The sequence below is a fragment of the Cebus imitator genome, unplaced genomic scaffold (genome assembly GCF_001604975.1).
Source record: "Cebus imitator isolate Cc_AM_T3 unplaced genomic scaffold, Cebus_imitator-1.0 Scaffold824, whole genome shotgun sequence".
NCBI lineage: Eukaryota > Metazoa > Chordata > Mammalia > Primates > Cebidae > Cebus > Cebus imitator.
The window spans coordinates 266563-274629 of record NW_016108139.1 but is presented as its reverse complement, the minus strand read 5'-3'; the positions used below and the strand labels follow the sequence as shown (position 1 = coordinate 274629).

At 36.1% G+C, this 8067-nt stretch overlaps 1 protein-coding gene across 3 annotated transcripts in view; it reads right to left on the bottom strand.

Annotated features, from left to right (window-relative positions):
• The window catches only part of ADAD1 (adenosine deaminase domain containing 1), a 72294-nt gene that overhangs the window by 1716 nt on the left and 62511 nt on the right, over nucleotides 1-8067 (bottom strand). The gene's annotated exons all lie outside the window — the stretch shown is intronic.

Sequence of the window (8067 nt, the reverse complement as noted above, 5' to 3'; positions counted from 1 at the left end):
AAAAAAAAAAAAAAAAAAGAAAATGCCAAACTGTTTTCCAAAGTGGCATTTTCTCATAATCTATAGTTTGTATTTTCATTTTCTTAATAATGAATTTTGAAAAGCAAGTCTTTTATTTTGGAGTCAAATGATCATTTTTTTTCCTTTTATGGGTTATACTTTTGGTATCATATCTAAGAAATCTTTCCCTAATAATGTAAATATTTTCTCACATTTTACTTGGAAGTTTTATAGTTTTAGACCTTACAGTCAAATTTAAAGTCCACTTTAATTTTTGTGTATGACCGACATAAAGATCTAAGTTAATTTTTTGTTTTACCCACATATATCCCACCATTTTAGCACTATTTGTTGAAAACATGATTCTTTTTCCTATTGAATTACTTGGCACTTCTGTACCAAAGCAATTGATCATATGTGTATAGGTTTATTTCTGTTTCACTCATCTATATGTTTATTATTATTATTTTGTTTTTGAGACAGAGTCCTGCTCTATCTCCAGGCTGGAGTGCAGTGGTGCCATCTTGGCTCATTGCAATCTCCGCCTCATGGGTGTTCAAGCGATTCCCCTGCCTCAGCCTCCCAAGTATCTGGGACTACAGGCATGCCCACCATGTAAGGCTATTTTTTTGTATTTCAGTAGAGATGGTGTTTCATCATGTTGGCCAGGATGGTCTCAATCTCTTAACTTTGTGATCTGCCCACCTCAGTCTCCCAAAGTGTTGGGATTACAGGCGTGAGCCACTGCGCCCAGCCTATATGTCTATTATTATATCAATACATTGTCTTAATTACTATGGCTTTACAGTAAGTTTTGAAACTAGGTAAGCTTTCCAATTTTGTTTTTTTTCAAAATTATTTTGGCTCTTAAATGTCTTTTGGATTGTGCCAGGTGCAATGGCTCATGCCTGTAATCCCAACACTTTGGGAGACCAAGGTGGGTGGATCACTTGGGGTCAGAAGTTTGAGACCAGCCTGGCCAACATGGTGAAACCCCATCTCTACTAAAAATACAAACAATTAGCCAGGTGTGGTGGCAGGAGGCTACTTGGAAGGCTGAGGCAGGAGAATCACTTGAACCTGGGAGGTGGAGGTTACAGTGAGCTAAGATTGCACCATTGCACTCCAGCCTGGGCGGATCACAGGGTCAAGAGACAGAGACCATCCTGGCTGACATGGTGATACCTGTCTCTACTAAAAATACAAAAATTATCTGGGCATGGTGGTGTGCACCTGTACTTTCAGCTACCTGGGAGGCTGAGGCAGGAGAATTGCTTGAACCTGGGAGGCGGATGTTGCAGTGAGGCGAGATCACACCATTGCACTCCAGTCTGGGTGACAGGAGAGACTCTGTCTCAAAAAAAAAAAAAAAAAAAAAAGTCCCTTGGATTTCCATATCAATTTCACAATTAGCTTTTCAACTTTTACACAAAAGCCTGCTGGAACTTTAATTTTGCATTGAAGCTATAGATTAATTTGGAGAGAAGTAACATGCTAACAATACTGAGTTTTCCAACGCATTATAATGGTACATCACTCCATTTACTTAGGTCTCCTCAATTTCTCTCATCAATGTTTTATCATTTCAAATGCACAGGTCTTGCATTTCTTTTGTTAAATTTATTCCTCTGTGTTTACACATGAACACACACACAAATGTACACGTTTGGTGCTATTATGGATGAAGCTGTTTTCTCAATTTTTGGAGCACTCATTCCCAGTATATGAACAATTTATTTTTCTATGTTGCTCTTACACCTCATGACCTTGCTAAAGTCACGTATGATCCAGTTGTTTGTTTCTTGTAGATATCAAAGAGTATGTTACCTACAAGATGATACAATTAAGGAATAAAAATTTTTTTCTTACTCCTTTATGGTATAGGTACCTTTTTACCTTGTTTTCTTGCCTTACTTAACTGGCTAGGACCTACAGAACAGTGTTGAATACAAGTGCTGAGAGAAGACATTCTTGCCTTATTCCCCAATCTTGAGTAGGGAAAGTAGTATTCAGTTTTTTCACCATTCAGCATAATGTCAATGGTAGGTTCTTTATTGATGCTCTTTATGAAGGTGAGGAAGTTTACTTTTATTCCTTGTTTATTCAGTGTTTTTATTGTGAATGGGTGCTGGACTTTGTCAAATGCATTTTGTATATCTTTTGAGATAATTACATAAATTTTAAACTTGAATTTATTCATATGGTGTATTACATCAAATAATTTTCTGATGTCAAATCAACCATACATTCCTGGTATAAACCTTCTTTGTTGTGGAGTATAATCCTTTTTGTATGTTGCTGGATTTGGTTTGTCAGTATCTTGTTAAGGATTTTTACATTTATCTCCATGAGACTGGATCGCAGTTTGCATTTCTTGTGGACAAGGTTTTCTCGTGCACTTTTGCTATCGGAGTAACACTGGCCTTGGAAACTGTGTAGAGAAGTGTTTTCTCCTCCATTTTCTGAAAGGGCTTTTGCAGGATTTACATTATACTTTACTTGTATGTTTGACAGAATTCACCAGTGAAGCCATATAAGTGTCGGGGATTTTCTTTAGGAAAATAATTTAATTAGTAATTTGATTTCTTAAGTTCTAGTTGGATATTCTATTTTTGAGTCAGTTTCTATGATTTGTGTCTTTCTAAAAATGTGTTCATTTCATCTAACTTGTTGACTGACAATCAATTGTTTACAATCCCTTATAATAATTTTAAGCTTCTTAAGGTCTGTAGTGATGACCACTTGTTTTAATGCCAGATTTTGATAATTTGTGTTACCTGTTTTTTTCTTGGTTAATCTAGCTAAACAATTATCAAGTTTTCTTTTGAGCTTCTGCATACTTTGGTATTTCTAGGGGCTCCCAGAACCAATTCTCCACGGATATCAAGGAATGACTACATAAATAAGTACTTAGAAATGTATAGCTTTAAATGCTTACATTGGAAAGAATCTTAAAATCAGTTATTTGAGCTTTCAGCCCAAGAAACTAGAAGAAGAGCATATCAGAATCAAAGTAAGTAGAAGGAAGGAAATAATGAAATGGAATGAATCAGAATGGAAATCAGTAAAACTGAAAACAGGAAAATTAGTAGGAAAGACACAAAAATGTTTTTTATTATACTTCAAGTTTTGGGGTACATGTGCAGAACGTGCAGGTTTGTTACAAGGGCATACACATGCCACAGTGGTTTGATGCACCCATCAACCTGTCATCTACATTAGGTAATTATCCTAATGCTATCCCTCCCCTAGCCTCTCACCCCCCAGTAGGCCCCAGTGTATGATATTCCCCTCTCTGTGTCCATGTGTTCTCATTGTTCAACTCCCACTTATGAGTGAGAACATGTGGTGTTTGGTTTTCTGTTCTTGTGTTAAGTTTGCTGAGAACGAAGGTTTCCAGCTCCATCCATGTTTCTGCAAAGGACATGAACTTATCTTTTTTATGGCTGCGTAGTATTCCATGGTGTACATGTGCCACGTTTTCTTTAAACAGTCTATTACTGATGGGCATTTGGGTTGGTTCTAAGTCTTTGTTATTGTTAACAGTGCTGCAATAAACATACATGTGTGTGTGTCTTTATAACAGAATGATTTATAATCCTTTGGGTATATACCTGGTAATGGGATTGCTGGGTCAAATGGTATTTCTGGTTCTAGATCCTTGAGGAATCGCTATACTGTCTTCCACACAATGGTTGAACTAATTTATACTTCCACTAACAGTGTAAAAGCACTCCTATTTCTCCGCATCCTGTACTCCATCTGTTTTCCTGACTTTTTAACAGTTGCCATTCTAACTGGTGTGAGATGGTATCTCAATGTGGTTTTGATTTGCATCTCTCTAATGACCAGTGATGATGAGCTTTTTTTCGTATGTTGACTACATAAATGTCTTCTTTTGAGAGGTGTCCATTCATATCCTTTGCCCACTTTTTGATGGGATTTTTTCCTATAAATTTGTTTAAGTTCTTTGTAGATTCTGGATATTAGTCCTTTGTCAGATGAGTAGATTGCCAAAATTTTCTCCCATTCTGTAGGTTGTCTGTTCACTCTGATGATATTTTATTTTTGCTGTGCATAAGCTCCTTAGTTTAATTAGATCCCATTTGTCTATTTTGGCTTTTGTTGCCATTGCTTTGGTGTTTCAGTCATGAAGTCTTTGCCCATGACTATGTCCTAAATGGCATTGCCTAGGTTTTCTTCTACGGTTTTTATGATTTTAGGTCTTACATTTAAATCTTTAATCCATCTTGAGTTAATTTTTGTATAAGGTTTAAAGAAGGGGTCCAGTTTTAGCTTTCTGCATATGGCTAGCCAGTTTTCCCAACACCACTGATTAAATAGGGACTCCTTTCTCCATTGCTTACTTTTGTCAGGTTTGTCAAGATCTGATGGTTATAGACGTGTGGTGTTATTTCTGAGGCCTCTGTTCTGTTCCATTGGTCTACATATCTGTTTTGGTACCAGTGTTATGCTGTTTTTGTTACTGTAGCCTTATAGTATAGTTTGAAGTCAGGTAGTGTGATGCCTCCAGCTTTGTTGTTTTTGCTTAGGATTGTCTTGGCTATGCAGGCTCTTTTTTGGTTCCATATGAAATTTAAAATATTTTTTTTTCCCAATTCTGTGAAGAAAGTCAATAGTAGCTGGATGGGGATTGCATTCAATCTATAAATTATTTTGGGCAGTATGGTCATTTTCACGATATTGATTCTTCCTATCCATGAGCATGGAATGTTTTTCCATTTCTTTGTGTCCTCTTTTTTTTCCTTGAGCAGGGGTTTGTAGTTCTCCTTGAAGAGGTCCTTTACATCCCTTGTAAGTTGTATTCCTAGGTATCTTATTCTCTTTGTAGCAGTTGTGAATGGGAGTTCACTTATGATTTGGCTGTCTGTTACTAGTGTATGTGAATGTTTGTGATTTTTGCACACTGATTTTGTATCCTGAGACTTTGCTGAACTTGCTTATTAGCTTATGGAGATTTTAGGCTGAGATGATGGGGTTTTCTAAATATACAATCATGTCATCTGCAAATAGAGACAATTTGACTTCCTCTTTTCCTGTTTGAATACCCCTTATTTCTCTCTCTTGACCGACTGCCCTGGCCAGAACTTCCAATACCATGTTGAATAGGAGTGATGAGAGAGGGCATCCTTGTCTAGTGCTGGTTTTCAAAGGGAATCCTTCCAGTTTTTACCCATTCAATATGATATTAGTTATGGGTTTGTCATAAATAGCTCTTATTATTTTGAGATACATTCCATCAATATGTAGTTTATTGTGAGTTTTTAGCATGAAGGGCTAAATGTATTTTGAATTTTGCCAAAGGCCAATGTAAGATGTTGGTCTTTGTCTCTAGCGATATTTCTCCTCTTCATGCATACTTTGTTTAATATTAATATAAATATTCCAGCTCTCTCATTATTCAAATGATCGGTTTTTTTCATCCTTATAACTTTCAATGTATTTCAGACTGAATTTAAAATTTGTCTGTTGCAGACAGCATATATTTGAATCAGCCTTTTTTTTTTCAAACCCAATCTGACAATCTGTCTTTTGAGCAGTCTACTTACATTTATCGTAATTATTGATATGGTGAATTTATATCTGCAATTTTACTATTTCTCACATCTTGTGTCTTTTTACAATTTTGCTTTTTCCTCACTGCCCTATAGTTTAAGAAAAATGCTTTACTAATCATTCTGTTGGTATTTTATCAATAGTTTTTCATTTATTTTCTTAATGGTTACATCATTTATTTTCTTCATGGTTACATTAAGAATTATGATATACCTCTTTACCCTATATATTTTATTTCAGATTCATACTGGCTTATGGTAAAACAGCAACTTTGTTTCAATATAGAGCCATTTCTTACTCAATCCTTTGTTATGTTGTAATATATATTGCATCTATGTTATAAAGTCAACAACACAGTGTTGTTTTAAACAACTTTTTAAAAGCAAATAAGAGCAAATTAAACATGCACATACACATACTCACAGGTCTCATGTTTATCCACATACTTATTGTTTTCAGTATTTATTATTCCTTTCTGTGGATTTACTATTATCTGGTGTAATTTTTTCCAAGTTTCAAGGACTTTCTTTGGAATTTCATTTAGCAAAGTACTGCTAACACCACATTTTCTTAATTTTAGTTTAACCTGTGAATGTTTTTGTTTTGCTTTTATTTTTGAAGGATTATTTTCCTGGATATATAATCCTTAGTTGCCAGGAATTTTCCTTCAGCACCTTGAACCTGTCATTATACTGCCTTTGGGCCTCCATTATTTCTTTCGTATCAGCTTTGTTAAGATATAATTTGCAAGTCACAGAATTTGCCCTTTTAAAGTGTACAATTCAGCTTTCAGTATATTCACTAATTTGTGCAGCCATCACCATTAATTTTAGAACCTCTCCATCATCCCAGAAAGGAACCTTTTATCTATTAGCAGTCACTCCTGATTCTTCCTCCTCTAACACCTGAAAATCACTAATCTATTTTTTGTCTTTATGAATTTGCCTATAATTGACATTTCACATAAATTGAACCATATGATATGGGGCCTATGCTTTCTTTCACTTGACATAGTATCTTATTGTATCTAGGCTCTCAATTATATTCCATCATCTATATGCCAGTACCACATTGTCTTGATTACTGTAGTTTTATAGAAAGTTTTGAAAATAAGAAGTATGCATCTTTTAACTTTATCTTTTCAATTTTTTTTTTTTTTTTTACTACTTTGGGTTGGCTTCCACTGTTGCTAGTAAGAAATCAGACACATTAAGCCTGTGAAACTTCTACCTTCTTCTGATCAACTTGCATGTGGAAAAGAATGTACTGAATGTTACAGTCAGCTCTCAAATATCCCTTGGCTTATACTCTTGATGGGCTCTCTTGGGTATTCCCTGCACATAAGTGTAGTTTTTCAGTCAACCAGGGAAACATGAAGAATTTATCTCAGCCCTTTCAGGGCTCTCTCATTTTCAAAATCTCCTTGTTAACTTGCTAGTTGGCCCACTGCTTGCTTCCAACCAGGATGGCAACCTTGGGCCAGCAAAGTTATCAGTTTTCCCCATTCACTTCCTACCACATTTGGCATTTAGGCCAACAAAACAGGAAATTTTCATTCCCTTGTCCCCAAATCAATTATACCTCCTCTGAAAGCAATGCTACTGCTTTTGGTGGCAGCCTCATTGGGTCAAAAACTAGTTCTTGCCATACAAACCAGCAGAGAGGAACAAAGAATGAGAAAAGGCCTGGGCAAGAAAGCCATGTACTCCTACAATTCTTACTCAAAGTAATAGCAGTTTTTCTTCTTCTTTTTTTTTTTTTTTCTTTTAGAGAGATAGGGTCTCGCTCTGTCCCCCAGGCTGAAGTGCAGTGGTGTGATTATAGCTCACAGCAGCCTTGAACTCCTGGGCTCAAGTGATCCTTCCACCTCAGCCTCCCAAGTAGCTAGGACTCTATAGCTGTGGGCCACCATGCCTGGCTAATAATAAGAGTTTGTGAGGAATACACACTTTTGGATGTTTTCTCTGCCTTTTGTCAATGTCCAGGGTTGTGAAAAGTTGTTTTTGACAATTTTGTCTGGTTTTCTACTTGTTTATATAGTGATTTGCAACTTCTTTATGCCATGAAACCAGAAATAGTCTAGATAAGCTTTTATACTTAAAAATATGTGATTATGTATATCCATACCTGTTATTACTATAACTGCTTTACAGGCTGTAACTATACAGGTTGAGCATTAAGTTGGTAAATCTGGTAAAATTAAAAGACTTTCATATAATCCTATATCATTACTGGCATTAGGATATAAAACAATTTAATATTTAAGAATGGTAACACAGAAGTATGTTCATGTCGGCCAGGCATCGTGACACAAGCCTGTAATCCCAGAACTTTGGGAGACCAAGGTGGACCAATCACCTGAGGTCAGGAGTTGAAGACCAGCCTGGCCAACATGGCGAAACCCTGCCCCTACTGAAAATACAAAACTTAGCTGACTGTGGTGGTGTACACCTGTAATCTCAGCTACTCAGGAGGCTGAGACAGGAGAAT